We start from the raw sequence: 19457 nt of genomic DNA, 5'->3' as shown, positions 1-19457 counted from the left end.
GGCTCCAATACCTGGTACCTCTTTACCTAGTCTTGAACCTGCTGAGTTCTTCCAGCAATTCTCTGTCAGCAGACTTTCGAGATTCACGAGTTGGTAAGGTTGGTAAAATGATAACTTAAATATGGTGCAGTAAAACCCTGATTATCCAGAATCCAAGCAAACGGCAACCTCAAGCAACCGGCAAAAAAAACTTGAGGTAAATAAATTAATAAATAAATAGATAGAATTAAAACAAGTAAGAATAAATCAATATCCCTGTTTATTAAGAGTATTTAATTAGTATATTATTAAGTATATTAGTAAAGCTTTATCTGTAAACTTGTAGGGCGTTAGTTATGACGGTGGCACGATTACCGTAACAATTAGCACAACGCTGTTACAGCACCAGCGACCAGGGGTTCGAATTTAAATTTAAATTTTGTAAGTTATGGTAATTACCTAATTAAAGTGAACTTTACATAATGAAGGATTAAGATGCTGATTTTTTTTTTAGATTATTTTACATTTTGCACTGTCTTTTCTCTTTTAAACTGTTTATTCTTAATGCTGGCTTATTAGTTAGAGTGAGTCTCAAGCAACTGGAAAATGTGCATATCCGGAATCCACCAATCCCCAGAGATGTTGGATTCTGGGGGTTTGACTGTATCATTTTATCGCACTAAAGCAGTGGCTTTCAAATTTTTTCTTTCCACTCGCAGGCCACCTTAAGTAATCCCGATGCCATAGGTGCTCTCTGATTAGTAAAGGATTACTTAAGGTGGTCTGCGAGTGGAAAGAAAGTTTGAAAACCCCTGTTTTAATCGTCCCTCATGGACTCATTATGTGCACGGTTTCAGAACTCCCAAAGGAAATGGGCCAATGACAATTTTTCTCAAGCAAAATAATTGGTTCTAGACCAGCGGTTCTCAACCTTCCCTTCCCACTCCCATCCCACCTTAAGCAATCCTTTACCAATCACAGCCCCGATGGCAGAGGGATCACATAAAGTAGGAAGAAAAAGGTTAAAAACCACTGTGCTAAAGGGATGCAAAACCAGAAAATCTTTTTATTAAAAAAAAGAGCACTCTTTAAACTCCAGTTTCTGTAAAATCAAAATTTTACAATGGGTTTTGTTGCTCTGAATCAGGGGCATTTTTCTTGTTAAGTGAATGGGGACTCGATTAACATATTAACAATCACATTTGAACTACATTAACATCGGTGCTGATTGATGCATTGCACTGCCAAACTATTGTCAGGAGTCAGTGTAAATAATTGCAGTCTGACTTTAGCCTCTGAGTCCCTTTAATTATTTTACTCCATATTAAAAAAAATTGTCTTTAAATGACTTCATAGAATATTAAGTAAAAACAGTGCTGAACCAACTCAGCAGGTCACACAGCGTACTTTATACAGCAAAGAGAAAGACACATGACCAACATTTCAGACTTGAGCCCTTCATCAGATGCGGACAAATTGGATGCCGGCGCCCAAACAAAATGGTGGGAGAGGAGGGCCAAGGGGAGGAGCAGGGTCCCACGGGCAGTGGGGGAGGGAGAGTGTGGTGATATGTTTCCTCCATTGTATATAGTTATTGTTCACTACTGTATACATGGAGCTGGCCCGCCCACTGATGACTCATACCCTATGACTCCTCCCCCGTGGTCCTGGGCCATAAAGGACGAGCCACCTCTCCCTTCCCTTCATTCCTATACCTGGATCCGGGCCAGCAAGGTTCTTCTGCATATTAAAGCCTATCGTTCCCTCAACCTAGACTAGGTGGAGTCACGTGATGGAGTAGTGGCCGGTAGGAGAATACCAGTCCTCTCCAGAAAAGAGGAAAAAAAGCAAAGAAAAAGCAAAGCCCCAGACACACAAATCACAACAATTAAAAAATAAAGGTGTGGATAAAATGGCACCTAAGAAAGAAGAGCCAAAAACAACGGGAAGGAAAGACGCCGGAAGAGAAAGGTGAAGGCCTTACCTGCACAAAAAAGCAGGTATCCGCCGTAGAAAGAGGAGCCCACTCCCCGAGGTTAGTGGAGACCCACCGACCGTGGGACTTCAAAAATGGCTCACTGAGCCAAACAGAGGTGCACAACTGCACACAACAAGGAGAACACCGACGGGAGGGGGAACCACCTGTTGAGTGAAACTCCACAACACGAACAGCTGGGAGATGCCCAATAGCAGGGCTCCCAGCTGAAAGATAAAGAAAACAACGGGAAAGGGAGGGGTGATAAAGAAAAAAGGAAACTAGAGACACAACAGATAACCAACCCAGAAGAAGAGGACCAACATCAAGAAATCATGGAAAAGTTTGGTAGCTGTAAGCCCCATTGTTTGTACCATTCTGTTAATTTATTTAGCGCTATCCTCGGTTTCCCTATTTTCTTTAGCTCCTTGAAGAATTTCTCTGTTAGGTGAATTGGTAACGATTGGAATAGGTATTGTATCCTTGGGAAGATATTCATTTTAATACAATTTACCCTTCCTATCAGTGTTAGTGTTAAGTCTTTCCAATGCTCTAAGTCGTCTTGTAATTTCTTCATTAATGGCTGATAATTTAGTTTGTATAGATGGCCGAGATTATTATCTAGTTGTATACCTAGGTATCGAATTGCTTGTGTTTGCCATCTAAATGGTGATTCTTTCTTAAACTTTGTGAAATCCGCATTATTCATTGGCATTGTTTCACTTTTATTTGCGTTGATCTTGTACCCCGATACTTCTCCATATTCCTTCAATTTCTTATGTAATTCTTTTATTGATATTTCTGGTTCTGTTAAGTATACTATGACGTCATCTGCAAATAGACTGATTTTATATTCCTCCTCTTTTATTTTTATCCCTCTTATTTTATTTTCTGTTCTTATCAGTTCTGCCAGTGGTTCTATGGCTAACGCGAACAGTGAGGGAGATAGCGCACATCCCTGCCTAGTTGACCTGCTTAATTTAAATTAGTTTGAATCATATCCATTTACTGTCACCTTCGCCAATGGTCCTTTATATAATGCTTGAATCCAATTAATATATTTCTACTTGAAGGACAAATTGGGAAGCAGGCGGACGTTACCAGAAGGAAGCAATTTTGAATATGTGATTACATACACAATGATAATTAAAAGATTTATAACAAACATGTACATCAAACTGCAAGAGAAAGAGAACGAGGAAACAAGCTGTAAACCTAAACAAAAATGAGAACAAGATCTAAACATAAAGATAAAGAATGAAACATGGGAAAAGTTATGTTCTGGAACTTCTTTCTTTTGCTTGGCTTCACGGACGAAGATTTATGGAGGGGGTAAATGAACTATGAGAAATACAATAAACACGAGGTTACGCATGATACAATATAATTGGTTACACAGGCTATACACCACACCCCAAAAGTTAAATAAATGGGACCCAACAGTATCAGACAGATGTTTTCGCTGTAAGAAGGAAACGGGAACAACAGTACATGCAATTTGGACATGTGAGAAAGTGGAAAAGTTTTGGGAAGATCTAAACCAGGTATTAAATAAAATCACAAAAAGCAACATACCAAAAAATCCAGAGATCTTTCTTCTAAGTAATATAAGAAGTAAAGAACTTGGACTCGATTTGGATGGAGCACAAAAAAGATTTATTATGATAGCCTTAGCTGTAGCAAAAAATGTATTATGTGAACCTGGAAATTAGAAGATAGCCTGAGAATACAGCAATGGTACATAGAAATGAATAAATGTATTCCTTTAGAAAAAATAACATATAATTTAAGAAATAACATCACAGTATTCAATCAAATTTGGGAACCATACATGGAACACAACAGAGAAGTCCTACCGCGGACCTCCACCACCTAAAATGACAAAAGGAGAAGAAGATGAAATGAACTGACCCAGTGTGTAAAAGTAGAAGACACAAATTTCTTGTTTATTTTCATTGTGTGATGACATTGTATAATGGGTTTAATGTATCATATATGTTGAACGTTGAGTGGGTGGGGAGGGGGGTGAAGGAGGGAGGGAAGGGAGGGGGAAAAGGGGAGAAAATGACACTGTGTTTATTCAAGAGGGAAATGTTTTTGTGTATTTTGGTCAATATGGTTCATAGTGTGAAAAATTAAAATGAAAAAAAAAGAAATCATGGAAGAAAATACCCAACAAACTGAGACAAGCAACCCAACAAGAAAGTCAAAAGAGACACAGATACAAGGAAGAGAAATAGAAGACACAAACCCAAGAGCAGACACAGAAGAAGAAGGAGAACACCAAGCTCTGCACAGAGGAATAGGAGGTAAAATGAATGGACAGTACATAGATCAAAACATTTTCAACAACAAATGAAAGCATTAAAAGAATGGTTGACACTAGAATTTAGTGAAATGAAAAGTACAGAAGAAAAAGTGAATAGAATAGAGCTGATCATAATAGATGTAGGGAAAGGATTAGAAAATGTGGAAGAATGTGTAATGGCGGTAGAAATGGAAGTGAACGACTTAAAAAGAAAATTGGAAGAAAGTGATAAAAAAGTTAAAGAAACACAGGAGTTGTTAGTTCAGAAGATGGATATAATGGAAAACTATAGTAGATGAAACAATATAGAGACAGTGGGCCTTAAGGAAGATGAAGAAGGCAAAGATATGAAAGAATTTATAAAAGAATGGATCCCAAAGGTCCTGGGAATGACAGAAATGCAGGAAGGAATGGAAATAGAAAGGGCACACAGACATTAACCCCAAAACTTTTCTTCTTTTTCTTTGGCTTGGCTTCGCGGACGAAGATTTATGGAGGGGGTAAAAAAGTCCACGTCAGCTGCAGGCTCGTTTGTGGCTGACCAGTCCGATGCGGGACAGGCAGACACGATTGCAGCGGTTGCAAGGGAAAATTGGTTGGTTGGGGTTGGGTGTTGGGTTTTTCCTCCTTTGCCTTTTGTCAGTGAGGTGGGCTCTGCGGTCTTCTTCAAAGGAGGCTGCTGCCCGCCAAACTGTGAGGCGCCAAGATGCACGGTTTGAGGCGTTATCAGCCCACTGGCGGTGGTCAATGTGGCAGGCACCAAGAGATTTCTTTAGGCAGTCCTTGTACCTTTTCTTTGGTGCACCTCTGTCACGGTGGCCAGTGGAGAGCTCGCCATACGCCATATAATACGATCTTGGGAAGGCGATGGTCCTCCATTCTGGAGACGTGACCCATCCAGCGCAGCTGGATCTTTAGCAGCGTGGACTCGATGCTGTCGACCTCTGCCATCTCGAGTACCTCGACGTTAGGGGTGTGAGCGCTCCAATGGATGTTGAGGATGGAGCGGAGACAACGCTGGTGGAAGCGTTCTAGGAGCCGTAGAATTCCTGAGATATACGACAAGAAAAAATATATTGGAGAAGGCAATGAATAAAATTAGAGAAGACAAAAAGCCACTGGAATACAAAGGTCAAAAAATATTTTCTACCCAGACATAAGTTTTGAGCTCCTAAAGAAGAGGAAGGAGTTTAACGCAGCAAAATCGATCCTATGGAAGAAAGGCTATAAATTTATGTTAAGATATCCAGCGGTGCTTAAAATAGTTATCCCGGGGAGCAAAACAGACTGCTCTCAGATTCGGAGAAAACACGAGAATTTGCAGGACACCTGCAAGACAAAAAGAGGGATGAAGAGATGTAACAAGAACAAAGAATGATGACAAACTACATATAAAGATGTAAAAATAATGTACAAGTAAGAACAAAAAGAGGGAAGAAAAGAGAAGTAAGGGAGAAGGGGGGAATAAAGAAAGAGGAGGGGGTTAAAAAAATAATAAAAAGATAAAGAAGAAAAGAGGGGGAACTTTGTTGTAATGTGAAGATAAAAATCTTTTCTGGAGGGGGTTGGGTGGGAGAGAATAAGAATCACTGTGAAATCAGTTGACACTTGAGAATGAGTTGGCAGTCCAAATGGAGAGGGGAGTTGTGGTTGCCCGTCAAGGGACGAGGGGCAACTCAGAGAGGGGGGGGATTTTAGATGTGGGAATGGTTGAAATATTTTATGTTTTAGAAGAGTTGTCATGCGTTCAAAAAAAGAAAACTGAGAAATGAAAATGGGGAAAAGGGGAAAGGTGGTGGTGAGGAAGCGGAAATGAGATGTAAACAGAGTATGAGATGGCCACGTTAAACTATATGACTGTAAATATTAACAGAATACATAACGAAATCAAAAGGAAGAAACTTAAATTTACTGAAGAAAGAAAAAATTGATATAGCATTCGTGGAAGAAACACATCTAACTGAAGTGGAACACAAGAAATTAAGGAGAGACTGGGTAGGCCACGTGACGGCAGCATCATATAACTCAAAAGCCAGAGGTGTAGCTATATTAATCAATAAAAATGTACCAATCAAAATAGAGGAGGAAGTAATAGATCCAGCAGGGAGATATGTAATGATAAAGTGTCAGATATATTCAGAGCTCTGGAATTTGGTCATATATGTGCACCTAATGAAGAGGATCAAAAATTTATGCAAGATATTTTTTTGAAGATTGTAGACACGCAGGGGAATATATTGATAGGAGGGGACTTTAACCTTAATTTGGATTCAAAGATGGATAAAACTGGACAAAAGACTAGCAGAAAGAACAAAGTAGCCAAATTTATGGTTAAAACAATGCAGGAAATGCAACTTTTGGATAAATAACCATATAACCATTTACGGAGTAGAAACAGGCCATGTTGGCCTTTCAAGTCCACACCGGTTCACTGATTTTGTGCGCCCTCTTCAGCAATTGGTCCCAGTAGATCTTCATTCAATAACAATGGGCGAATTCAATGCAGGTGGAATCAGATAATAGCAAAACTATGAGCAAACAGATTGGCTGTCTGTGTACCAAAAATAGTAAAACTTGATGAAACTGGATTTATTAAGAAAAGACAAACAATGGACAATATCTGTAAGTTCATTAACTTAATCCATGCAGTACAAGGAAAGAAGACTCCAACAGTGACGGTTGCTTTTGACGCAGGAGGGAAGGAATACTCATATTATTCGAGAAGACATAAAACATACTCAAGGATTGACCTGTTCCTGTTGTCAGCCCATAACCAAGGGAGAGTTAGGAAAACGGAATATAAAGCTAGATTGTTATTGGATCACTCACCCCTGTTATTAGCAATATAACTGGAGGACATCCCACCAAGAACGTAAAGATGGAGATTAAACTCCATGCTACTTAAAAGACAGGATTTTAGAGAATTTATTGAGCGCCAAATTAAAATGTACTTTGAAATAAATACGGAATCAGTGAAAGATAAGTTTATACTATGGGACGCAATGAAAGCCTTCATCAGAGGGCAGATAATAAGTTATGTAACTAAGATGAAGAAGGACTACAATTGGGAAATAGAACAGCTGGAAAGGGAAATAGTAAGTACAGAAAAAGAACTAGCAACAAGGGAAGATACAACAAAAAGAAGAGAGTTGCCGGACCAAAAAAAAGTACGAAACATTACAAACATATAAAGTGGAGAAGAACATAATGAAAATAAAGCAGAAGTATTACGAGCTAGGAGAAAAAACGCATAAAATACTAGCTTGGCAGCTTACAACAGAACAAGCTAAAAGAACTATATTGGCATCAAGGAAAAAGGACAAACAAATTACATATAACCCAACAGAGATCAATGAAAACTTTAAGGAATTCTACGAGCAATTATACCGAACTGAGAATGAAGGGAAAGAAGACAAAATAGATGAGTTTATTGCTAAAATTGAACTACCGAAATTGCAAGAAGAGGAGCAAAACAAATTAATAAAACCATTTGAAATAGAGGAGATACAAGATATATTAAAAAATATACTGAACAATAAAATGCTTGGGGAGGATGGACTCCCAATAGAATTCTATAGAACATTTAAAGAGTTACTAATTCCTCCTCTCCTGGAAGTAATGAACCAGATAGAAGAAACACAAAACTTGCCAGATTCATGTAAAACAGCAATAATTACAGTAATACCAAAGACGGGGAAAGATCCGCTAACACCAGCATCGTATAGACCAATATCTCTACTTAACTCAGATTATAAGATAATAGCAAAACTATTAGCAAACAGATTGGCCGACTGTGTACCAAAAATAGTAAAACTAGATCAAACTGGATTTATTAAGAAAAGATGAACAACAGACAATGTTTGTAAGTTCATTAACTTAATCCATGCAGTACAAGGAAATTAAATGCCAACAGTGGCTGTTGCTTTAGATGCAGAGAAAGCATTTGACAGGGTAGAATGGAATTATTTATTCAAAGTATTACAGAAGTTCAACCTACCAGAGAAATATATTAATTGGATTAAAGCATTATATAAGGGTCCAATGGCAAAGGTGACAGTAAATGGATATATATCAAACCAATTTAAATTAAGCAGGTCAACTCGGCAGGGATGTCCACTATTTCCCTCACTGTTCGCTTTAGCAATAGAACCACTGGCAGAACTGATAAGAACAGAAAATAAAATAAAAGGGGTAAAAATAAAAGAGAAGGAATATAAAATCAGTCTATTTGCAGATGACATCAAAGTATACTTAACAGAACCAGAATTTTCAATAAAAGAATTACATAAGAAATTAAAGGAATATATATTGAGGAGATGGTGTAATACTGGAGAAGTTCTATGTTGTACCAATTTTTCGTCCCATTTATATAATATGTGTTCAGGTATCTTTTCCCCTATTTTATCTAATTCTAGTCTCGTCCAGTCTGGTTTTTCCCTTGTTTGATAAAAATCTGATAGGTACCTTAATTGTGCGGCTCTATAATAATTTTTGAAGTTTGGCAATTGTAAGCCTCCTTGTTTATACCATTCTGTTAATTTGTCTAGTGCTATCCTCGGTTTCCCCCCTCTCCATAAAAATCTCCTTATTATTTTCTTTAACTCTTTGAAGAATTTTTCTGTCAGTTGTATTGGCAATGCCTGAAATAAGTATAGTATCCTTGGAAAAATGTTCATTTTAATACAGTTTATCCTTCCTATCAGTGTTAGTGGTAGCTCTTTCCAATGCTCTAAATCGTCCTGTAGTTTTTTCATTAGTGGATTGTAATTGAGTTTATATAATTGGCCTAGATTTTTGTTTATTTGCACACCTAGGTATCTTATTGCCTGCGTTTGCCATCTGAATGGGGATTCCTCCTTAAATTTTGAGAAATCCGCGTTATTCATAGGCATTGCTTCACTTTTATTTACGTTTATCTTGTATCCCGACACTTCTCCATATTCCTTCAATTTCTTATATAGTTCTTTTATTGATAGTTCTGGTTCTGTTAAGTACACTATCACATCATCCGCAAACAGACTGATTTTATATTCCCTGTCTTTTATTTTTATTCCTTTTATATTATTATCTCTTCTTATCGATTCTGCTAGTGGTTCTATAGCTAGCGCAAACAATAATGGTGATAGTGGGCATCCCTGCCGCGTTGACCTGCTTAAGTTAAATTGCTTTGATACATGTCCATTTACTGTCACTTTCGCTAACGGTCCCTTATATAATGCTTTAATCCAATTAATATACTTCTCCGGTAAACTGAATTTTTGCAATACTTTGAACAAGTAATTCCATTCTACTCTGTCGAAGGCCTTCTCTGCGTCTAAAGCAACTGCTACTGCCGGTGCTTTATTTCCTTCTACTGCATGAATTAAGTTAATAAATTTACAAATATTGTCTGTTGTGCGTCTTTTTTTGATAAATCCAGTTTGGTCTAAATTTACCATTTTCGGTACCTGTTCTGCTAATCTGTTCGCTAATAGTTTAGCTATTATCTTATAATCTGTGTTTAGCAAAGATATTGGTCTATATGACGCTGGTGAGAGTGGATCTTTCCCTTGTTTTAGTATCACTGTAATTATTGCTGTTTTACATGAATCTGGTAAGTTTTGTGTCTCATCAATCTGGTTGATTACATCCAGGAGGGGCGGTATTATTAGGTCTTTAAATGTTTTGTAGAATTCTATTGGGAGTCCATCCTCTCCTGGTGTCTTATTATTTGGTAAATTTTTTATTATCTCTTGTATTTCTACTGTTCCAAATGGTTCTGTTAATTTATTTTGTTCCTCTATTTGTAGTTTTGGTAGTTCAATTTTAGTCAAAAATTCATCTATTTTCCCTTCTTTCCCTTCGTTTTCGGTTCGGTATAATTGTTCATAGAATTCTCTGAAGTTTTCCTTAATTTCTTTTGGATTATATGTAATTTGTTTGTCTTTTTTCCTTGTTGCCAATACCGTTTTCTTAGTTTGCTCTGTCTTAAGCTGCCATGCTAGGATTTTGTGTGTTTTTTCCCCTAGTTCATAATATTTCTGTTTTGTCTTCATTATATTCTTCTCCACCTTATATGTTTGTAATGTTTCATATTTTATTTTTTTATCCGCCAATTCTCTTCTTTTGGTTGTATCTTCCTTTATTGCTAATTTTTTTTCCATGTTTATTATTTCCCTTTCCAACTGCTCTGTTTCCTGATTATAGTCCTTCTTCATCTTGGTTGCATAACTTATTATTTGCCCTCTAATGAATGCTTTCATTGCGTCCCATAGTATAAACTTATCTTCCACTGATTCCGTATTTACTTCAAAGTACATTTTTAATTGTTTTTCAATAAATTCTCTAAAATCCTGTCTTTTAAGTAGCATGGGGTTTAATCTCCATCTATACATGTAGAAAGAAATAAAATAAATTACCAAATACCAAAACTAATATTGACGCAAAATAAGCTACTCCCTTTTACAATAGACAACCTTGCCTTTAGAAAATGGGAAAAAAAAGGGATTAAAAGAATAGAAAATTGTTTTTCAGGAAGTAGATTCTTATCCTTTGAACAAATGAGAGATAAGTACAATATAACGGGAGATACAGCGCTGGCATATTACCAACTGAGATCCTACTTGAAAGATAAATTAGGAAGCAACTTGAGTTTACCAGAGGGAAGTAACCTTGAATATGTGATTACAGATACAATGTTAATCAAAAGATTTATAAAAAATATGTATATTAAACTGCAAGAAAAGGAAAATGAGGAAACAAATGGTAAAACTAAACAAAAATGGGAACAAGATTTAAATATAAAGATAAAAAAGGAAACATGGGAGAAGTTATGCTCTGGAACGATGAGAAATACAATAAATACGAGGCTGCGTATGATACAATATAATTGGTTACACAGACTATACATTACACCGCAAAAGTTAAATAAATGGGACCCAACAGTATCTGATAGATGTTTTCGATGTAAAAAAGAAAGGGGAACAACAATTCATGCAATCTGGACATGTGAGAGAGTAGAAAAATTTTGGGATGATCTCAATCAGATATTAAATAAAATAACAGAAAACAATATACCAAAGAATCCAGAGATCTTTCTCCTAAGTAACATAAAAAATAAAGAATTTGGAATTGACTTGGAGGATGCACAAAAAAGATTTGTTAAGATAGCCCTAGCTGTAGCAAAAAAATGTATTATGTCAACCTGGAAATTGGAAGATAATTTGAAAATACAACAATGGTATATAGAAATGAATAAATGTATTCCATTAGAAAAAATAACATATAGTTTAAGAAATAATATTGAAATATTTGAACAAGTATGGGAGCCTTACATTAAATACAATAGCGAAAACCTACCGGGAACAAACATTACCTAAGTTGATGGAAGGAGAAGAGAAGAAAAAAATGGACTCAGTAGAATTTCTGGTGTATTTTTGTTGAATGACAACATTGTCTAACTGAATTAATGCAACCTAGATTGTATAACTAAAATGGATGAGAGGGGGGAGGGATGGGGGGGTGGCTTGGGAGGAGGGAGGGTGGAGGGAGAAAAAGTCACTGTAAATGTGTGGAAAAGAAAAAGTGTATATCATGGCTATTGTGATTTATGGTGTGAAAAATAAAAAATTTAAAAAAAAAAAAAAAAAAAAGAAATTAAAGGAATATGAAGAAATATCGGGGTACAAGATCAATGCAAATAAAAGTGAAGCAATGCCAATGAATAATGTGGATTTCACAAAGTTTAAAAGAGAATCACCATTTAAATGGCAAACACAAGCAATCCGATATCTAGGTATTAGACTAGATAATAATCTAGGCCATCTATACAAATTAAATTACCAGCCATTAATGAAGAAAATACAAGATGACTTAGAACATTGGAAAGATTTACCATTAACACTGATAGGAATGGTAAATTGCATTAAAATGAATATCTTCCGAGGAGTCACATGATGGGGTTGTGGCCGGTAGGAGAATACCAGCCATCTCCAGAAAAGAAGGAAAAAAGTTAAAAAAAAGCAAAGCCACAGACACACAAACCACAACAAATTAAAAATAAAGGTGTGGAGAAAATGGCACCAAAGAAAGAAAAGCCAAAACAATGGGAAGAAAAGAAGAAGGAAAGACGTCGGAAGAGAAAGGTGAAGCCCTTACCTGTATGAAGAAGCAGGGACCCGCCATGGAGAGAGGCGTCCACTCCCTGAGGTCAGTGGAAACCCCAAAGGGTCATGATCCACCGAGCGTAGGACTACAAGGATGGCTCTCGAAGCCAAACAGAAGTGCGCAACTGCGCATGACAAAGACAACACCGACGGGAGGGGGGACCAGCTGAGGAGTGGAACTCCACAGCTTGAACAGATGAGAATGACCCGACAGCAGGGCTCCCAGCAGGAAGACAGAGAAAATAACAGGAACGAGAAGGAGGAGAGTGAAAAAAGGAAATCAGAGACACAGCAGATGATCAGCCCAGGGGAAGAGGACCAACATCAAGACACCATTAATAAAAACAAAAACACCCAGCAAACTGAGATAAACAACCCAACAAGAAAGTCAGAAGAGATAGAGGTAGAGGACACAGGTCCTGGAGTGGACTCAGGGGAAGAGGAGGGAGAACATCAAGCTCTGCACAGAGAAATAGAAGATGAAGGGAATGGACAGGACATAGATAGGAATTTTTTGAAGAATATATGGAAGCAGTAAAAGAATGGCAGATACGAGAATTTAATGAAATAAAAAGAAGAATAAAAGGTACAGAAGAAAAAGTGAGCAGATTAGAGATGGTCATGACAGAAATAGGGAAAAGAGTAGACAAGGTGGAAGAACAAGAAACAGCCATAGAAATGGAGGTGGACGACTTAAAAAGGAAATTGGAAGAATCTGATAAAAAAGTTAAAAAAACCACAGGAGTTGTTAGCTCAGAAGATAGATGTAATGGAAAATTATAATAGAAGAAACAATATAAAGATAGTGGGCCTTAAGGAAGATGAAGAAGGCAAAAATATGAAAGAATTTATAAAAGAATGGATCCCCAGGGTCCGAGGAAGACCAGAATTACAGGAAGAAATGGAAATAGAAAGAGCACACAGAACTTTAGCCCCTAAACCACAGACACAACAAAAACCAAGATCCATTCTATAAAATTCCTGAGCTATACGACAAGAGAAAATATATTGGAGAAGGCAATGAAAAAAATAAGAGAAGGCAAAAAACCACTGGAATACAAGGGTCAAAAAAAATTTTTCTACCCAGACATAAGTTTTGAACTCTTGAAAAAGAGGAAGGAGTTTAACGCAGCAAAATCGATCCTATGGAAAAAAGGCTATAAATTTATATTAAGATATCCAGCGGTGCTTAAAATAGTTATCCTGGGGCAGCAAAGCAGACTGTTCTCGGATCCAGAGAAAGCACGAGAATTTGCTGAACGCCTGCAAAAGAGAGAGATGAAGAGATGTAACAAGAACAAGAATGATGACAAACTTCATATAAAGAAGAAAAATAATGTATAAGTAAGAACTAAGAAGGGGAAGAAAGGGGAGAATTAAGAGAATGAGCTTTGTTATATGTGAAGACAAAAGTCTTTTCTGGAGGGGGCTGGGTGGGGGAGAATAACAGTCACTCCGACAAGGGACAAAGGGGAACTCAGAGAGGGAGGGGGGGACTTTTGGGGTTAAGGGAATTTTAGATGTGGGAATAGTGGAAATATTTTATGTTTTAGAAGTGTTGTCTTACAGTGTGTTCAAAAAAAGAAAGCAGAAATGGATAAGGAGGGAAGGTGGTGATGAGGAAGCGGAAAGGAAAGGTAAACAAAGTATGAAATGGCCACGTTAAACTATATGAATGTAAATATTAACAGAATACATAACAAAATCAAAAGGAAGAAACTGTTAAATTTACTGAAGAAAGAAAAAATTGATATAGCATTCGTGGAAGAAACACATCTAACTGAAGTGGAACTCAAGAAATTAAGGAGAGACTGGGTAGGCCACGTGACGGCAGCATCATATAACTAAAAAGCCAGAGGTGTAGCTATATTAATCAATAAAAATGTACCAATCAAAATAGAGGAGGAAATAATAGATCCAGCAGGGAGGTATGTAATGATTAAGTGTCAGATATATTTAGAATTCTGGAATTTGCTCAGTGTATACGCACCTAATGAAGAAGATCAAAAATTTATGCAAGATATCTTTTTGAAGATAGCAGATATGCAAGGGAATATACTGATAGGAGGGGACTTTAACCTTAATTTGGAATCAAAGATGGATAAAACTGGAATAAAGACGAGCAGAAAGAACAAAGTCACCAAATTTATGGTTAAATCAATGCAGGAAATGCAACTTTTGGATATATGGAGGAGACAACACCCAAAGGAGAAGGAATATTCATATTATTCGGGTAGACATAAAACATACTCAAGGATAGACCTGTTCCTGTTGTCAGCCCACATTCAAGGGAGACTTAGGAAAATGGAATATAAAGCTAGATTGTTATCGGATCACTCACCCCTGTTATTGGCAATAGAGCAGGAGGACATCTCACCGAGAATGTATGGATGGAGATTAAACTCCATGCTACTTAAAAGACAGGATTTTAGAGAATTCATTGAGCAACAAATTAAAATGCACTTTGAAATAAATACGGAATCAGTGAAAGATAAGTTTATACTATGGGATGCAATGAAAGCGTTCATCAGAGGGCAAATAATAAGTTATGTAACTAAGATGAAGAAGGACTACAATCGGGAAATAGAACAGTTGGAAAGGGAAATAGCAAGTACAGAAAAAGAATTAGCAATAAAGGAAGATACAACAAAAAGAAGAGAGTTGCCGGACCAAAAAAATAAAATATGAAACATTACAAACATATAAGCTGGAGAAGAATATAATGAAGACAAAACAGAAGTATTATGAGCTAGGAGAAAAAGCGCACAAAATACTAGCTTGGCAGCTTAAGACAGAACAAACCAAAAGAATGGTATTGGCATCAAGGAAAAAGGACAAACAAATTACATATAACCCAATGGAGATCAACGAAAACCAGGGAATTCTACGAGCAACTATATCGAACTGAAAACGAAGGGAAAGAAAACAAAATAGATGAATTTCTAGCAAAAATTGAATTATCGAAATTGCAAGAAGAGGAGCAAAATAAATTAATAAAACCATTTGAAATAGAGGAAATACAGGATATATTAAAAAAAACTACCGAACAATAAAACGCCGGGAGAGGATGGGCTCCCAATAGAATTCTATAAAACATTTAAAGACTTATTAATTCCTCCTCTCCTGGAAGTAATGAACCAGATTGAAGAAACACAAAACATGCCAGATTCATGCAAAACAGCATTAATTACAGTAATACCAAAGACGGGGAAAGATCCACTAACACCAGCATCGTATAGACCAATATCTCTACTTAACACAAATTATAAGATAATAGCTAAACTATGAGCAAACAGATTGGCCGACTGTGTACCAAAAATAGTAAAACTAGATCAAACTGGATTTATTAAGAAAAGACGAACAACGGACAATATCTGTAAGTTCATTAACTTAATCCATGCAGTAAAGGAAACAAGACGCCAACAGTGGTGGTTGCTTTAGACGCAGAGAAAGCCTTTCACAGAGTAGAATGGAATTATTTATTCAAAGTACTACAGAGGTTCAATCTACCAGAGAAATATATTAATTGGATTAAAGCATTATATAAGGGACCATTGGCGAAGGTGACAGTAAATGGATATATATCAAAGCAATTTAAATTAAGCAGATCAACTAGGCAGGGATGTCCACTATCTCCCTCACTGTTCACGTTAGCTATGGAACCAATGGCAGAACTGATAAGAACAGAAAATAAAATAAGAGGGATAAAAATAAAAGAGAAGGAATATGAAATCAGTCTATTCGCAGATGACATCATAGTATACTTAACAGAACCAGAAATATCAATAAAAGAATTACATAAGAAATTGAAGGAATATGGAGAAGTATCGGGGTACAAGATTAACGCAAATAAAAGTGAAACAATGCCTATGAATAATGCGGATTTCTCAAAATTTAAGAAGGAATCTCCATTCAGATGGCAAATGCAGGCAATAAGATACCTAGGTGTACAAATAAACAAAAATCTAGGCCAATTATATAAACTCAATTACAATCCACTAATGAAAAAATTACAGGACGATTTAGAGCATTGGAAAGATCTACCACTAACACTGATAGGAAGGATACACTGTATTAAAATGAACATTTTTCCAAGGATATTATACTTATTTCAGGCATTGCCAATACAACTGACAGAAAAATTCTTCAAAGAGTTAAAGAAAATAATAAGGAAGTTTTTATGGAGAGGGGGGAAACGGAGAATAGCACTAGCTAAATTAACAGAATGGTATAAACAAGGAGGCTTACAATTGCCAAACTTCAAAAATTATTATAGAGCCGCACAATTAAGATACCTATCAGATTTTTATCAAACAAGGGAAAAACCAGACTGGACGAGATTAGAATTAGATAAAATAGGGGAAAAGATACCTGAACACATATTATATAAATGGGACGAAAAATTGGTACAACATAGAACTTCTCCAGTATTACATCATCTCCTCAATATTTGGAAGAAGATTCATGTAGAAAGAAATAAAACAAATTATCAATTACCAAAACTAATATTGACGCAAAATAAGCTACTCCCTTTTACAATAGATAACCTTTCCATTAGAGAATGGGAAAAAAAAGGGATTAAAAGAATAGAAAATTGTTTTTCAGGAAGTAGATTCTTATCCTTTGAACAAATGAGAGATGTACAATATAACTGGAGATACAGCGCTGGCATATTACCAACTGAGATCCTACTTGAAAGATAAATTAGGAAGCAATTTGAGTTTACCAGAGGGAAGTAACCTTGAATATGTGATTACAGATACAATGTTAATCAAAAGATTTATAACAAATATGTATATTAAACTGCAAGAAAAGGAGAATGAGGAAACAAATGGTAAAACTAAACAAAAATGGGAACAAGCTTTAAATATAAAGATAAAAAAGGAAACATGGGAGAAATTATGTTCTGGAACGATGAGAAATACAATAAATACGAGGCTACGTATGATACAATATAACTGGATACACAGACTATACATTACACCGCAAAAGTTAAATAAATGGGACCCAACAGTATCTGATAGATGTTTTCGATGTAAAAAAGAAATGGGAACAACAATTCATGCAATCTGGACATGTGAGAGAGTAGAAAAATTTTGGGATGATCTCAATCAGATATTAAATAAAATAACAGAAAACAATATACCAAAGAATCCAGAGATCTTTCTCCTAAGTAACATAAAAAACAAAGAATTTGGAATTGATTTGGAGGATGCACAAAAAAGATTTGTTAAGATAGCCCTAGCCGTAGCAAAAAAATGTATTATGTCAACCTGGAAATTGGAAGATAATTTGAAAATACAACAATGGTATATAGAAATGAATAAATGTATTCCATTAGAAAAAATAACATATAGTTTAAGAAATAATATTGAAATATTCGAACAAGTATGGGAGCCTTACATTAAATACAATAGCGAAAACCTACCGGGGACAAACATTACCTAAGTTGATGGAAGGAGAAGGAAAGAAAAGAATGGACTCAGTAGAATTTCTGGTGTAATTTTGTTGAATGACAACATTGTCTGACTGGTTTAATGCAACCTAGATTGTATACCTAAAATGGATGAGGGGGGGGGTGGGGGGGTGGCTTGGGAGGAGGGAGGGTGGGGGAGAAAACGTCACTGTATATGTGTGAAAAAGAAAAAGTGTATATCATGGCTAATGTGATTTATGGTGTGAAAAATAAAAAATAAAAAAAAAAAGAATTATTATAGAGCAGCACAATTAAGATACCTATCAGATTTTTATCAAACAAGGGAAAACCCAGATTGGACCAGGATAGAGCTAGATAAAATAGGGGAGAAGGTACCAGAACATATACTTTATAAGTGGGATGAAAAACTGCTGCAATATACAAGTTCACCAGTACTACACCATCTGCTCAACATTTGGAAGAATATTCACATAGAAAGGAAAAAAACAAATTACCAACTACCAAAATTACTATTGACGCAAAATCAACTAATCCCTTTCACAATAGATAACCTTTCCTTTAGAGAATGGGAGAGAAAAGGGATTAAAAGAATAGAAAATTGTTTTTTGGGAAATAATTTATTATCATTTGAACAAATGAAGTACAAATATGGAATAACTCACGGCACAATGTTTACATACCACCAACTGAAAACCTACTTAAAGGACAAATTGGGAAGCAGACTGAGGTTACCAGAAGGAAACAGCTTTGAATATGTGATTACAGTCACATTGATAATTAAAATATTTATAACAAACATGTACATCAAGATGCAAGAGAAAGAAAATGATGAAATAAGCTGTAAACCCAAACAAAAGTGGGAACAAGATCTAAACACAAAGAGAAAAAATTAAATATGGGAAAAACTATGCTCTGGAACTATGATAAATACAATAAACATGAGGTTACGCATGATACAATATAATTGGTTACACAGGCTATATATCATGCCCCAAAAGTTAAATAAATGGGACCCAACAGTATCAGATAGGTGTTTTCGCTGTATGAAGGAAACGGGAACAACAGTACATGCAATTTGGGCATGTGAGAAAGTGGAAAAGTTTTGGGAAGATCTAAATCAGGTATTAAATAAAATCACAAAAAGCAACATACCAAATAATCTAAAGATCTTTCTTCTAAGAAATATAAGAAGTAAAGAACTAGGCCTCAATTTGGATGAAGCACAAAGATTTATTATGATAGCCTTAGTTGTAGCATAAAAATGTATTATGTCAACCTGGAAATCAGAAGAGAGCCTGAGAGTACAGCAATGGTACATAAAAATAAATAAATGTATTCCATTGGAAAAAATAACATATAATTTAAGAAATAACATCACAGTATTCAAACAAATTTGGGAACCGTACATGGAACACAACTGAGAGCGCCTACCACGGACCTCCACCCCCTAAAATGACAGAAGAAGAAAACGAAATGAACTGACCCAGTGTGTAAAAGTAGATGACACAATTTTCTTTTTTCTTTTCATTGTGTGATGACATTGTTAAATCGGTTTATTGTATTGTATATGTTGAACGTTTAATGGGTATGGAGGTGGGTGGGAAGGAGGGAGGG

Source organism: Narcine bancroftii, chromosome 8, assembly GCF_036971445.1.
Source record: "Narcine bancroftii isolate sNarBan1 chromosome 8, sNarBan1.hap1, whole genome shotgun sequence".
NCBI classification, from domain to species: Eukaryota; Metazoa; Chordata; class Chondrichthyes; order Torpediniformes; family Narcinidae; genus Narcine; species Narcine bancroftii.
Note: the sequence above shows the minus strand (reverse complement) of the source record.